We start from the raw sequence: 1,474 nt of genomic DNA, 5'->3' as shown, positions 1-1,474 counted from the left end.
ATAGGCTATACCAGATTTATTACAGGATAGCCTAGAGAAAAGTCAGCCACACTTTCTTGGAGTGTAGGAGGCACAGCAGAGAGTCAGCTCCAGAGTCAATTTTATAAAAGGCAGCTAGCATGGCTTCTTCTGTTAAGCCAACCTGTGTGGTGAGTGAAGAGAGAGACAAAGGATGGTGGAGATACTGTGGATATTTGTTGACAAAAGTTTCTGTCCCACCTGGTCCTGTAGCAGTTCAGTCCCAAAGAAACACACAGAAATCTACATTAATTATTAACTGCTTGGCCTATTATCTCAGGCTTCTTATTAACTCTTTTTTTCAGGTTTTGAAGTTGTTTTTAGTAAAAGAAAAAAGCAGGCTTCCTAAAGGTGACAAAGGTCAGAAGGAAGCTGGGTGTGGGATTATCATAAGCTCTTACTCTGAAGCTTGGAAATGAGATCCAAGCTCTCCCAGGAACTGACTGGATGCCAGAGACATTCCTTGTTGGGGTGGGCAGAGCTATCCTTGATCAATGGCATGGTCTACATGGGCTCTCAGGCAACCACCATGTGCCTACAGACATGATTAACACTTACTCTTGGGGACATTAAATTAAGGAATGACATAGGAAGCTGAGATGGTGGTTTATTCGGTTGGATTCTAAGTCACAATCAGGAAATGGTCTTTATCTGGTGCAACCATAATTTCCTTTCTCTTGGAGCAAATTCGAAGGAAAGTTAGGTCATTCTGGGGGTCAATTTCACACACAATGCTCGTGCCTTCAAGATGAAGTTGTGCATGAGGTTGGCATATTGTGTAGCAGTGGGATTGTCCATGGTGCTCTTGATGGGAATGCCTTCAGTGTTTACCATGATGATTTCCTGCACTCCTTTCTGGCTCTGAAGTCTCTTGAGTGTTTCCTCCACCTCTGCCATCTCAGACCGATCCAGCAGCTCTGAGTTGCTGACGCTCAGTGAGGTCCCTGTCATTCTCTTCTTATTAACTCTTACATCTTAAATTAGCCGAAAATTCTTGTCTGTGTTAGGCACATGACTTGGTACCTTTTATCAGTGAGGATTTCTCATCTTGCTTCCTCTGGATCTGGGTGATGACTGCAGATTGTGCCTTTCCTTTTCCCAGAATTCTCTTGTTCTTGTTGCCCCTTCTATACATCCTGTCTGACTACTGGCCAATCAGCATTTTATTGAAGACTGAGAAATCTTTACAGTGTACAAGACCATTGTGTCACAGCACTCTCCCCTTTTTTTCTAAAACAAGAACTCTGAATCTAATCTCCTTTGTTTAGCTTTTTTTCCAGACCATTATCCATAACAACTTAAAATCAACATTCTAAACAAAGACAAACATCCATAATCCTATGGGGGGGTTGGGTGTAGTTTTCCAAACTACTTCCTGCTGACTGGGGCCACTGATAATCTTATGGGGACCTAAAGAAGATTTGGAATTATGGTCAAGTCCTGACTGGAATATTCT

At 42.4% G+C, this 1,474-nt stretch overlaps 1 pseudogene; it reads right to left on the bottom strand.

Annotated features, from left to right (window-relative positions):
- Window positions 1–625: 625 nt before the first annotated feature.
- On the bottom strand, window positions 626–915 carry LOC142834115 (dynein light chain roadblock-type 1 pseudogene; annotated as a pseudogene).
- Window positions 916–1,474: the final 559 nt, after the last annotated feature.

Source organism: Microtus pennsylvanicus, chromosome 13, assembly GCF_037038515.1.
Source record: "Microtus pennsylvanicus isolate mMicPen1 chromosome 13, mMicPen1.hap1, whole genome shotgun sequence".
Lineage (NCBI taxonomy): Eukaryota > Metazoa > Chordata > Mammalia > Rodentia > Cricetidae > Microtus > Microtus pennsylvanicus.
This window is presented reverse-complemented; position numbering and strand designations above follow the sequence as displayed.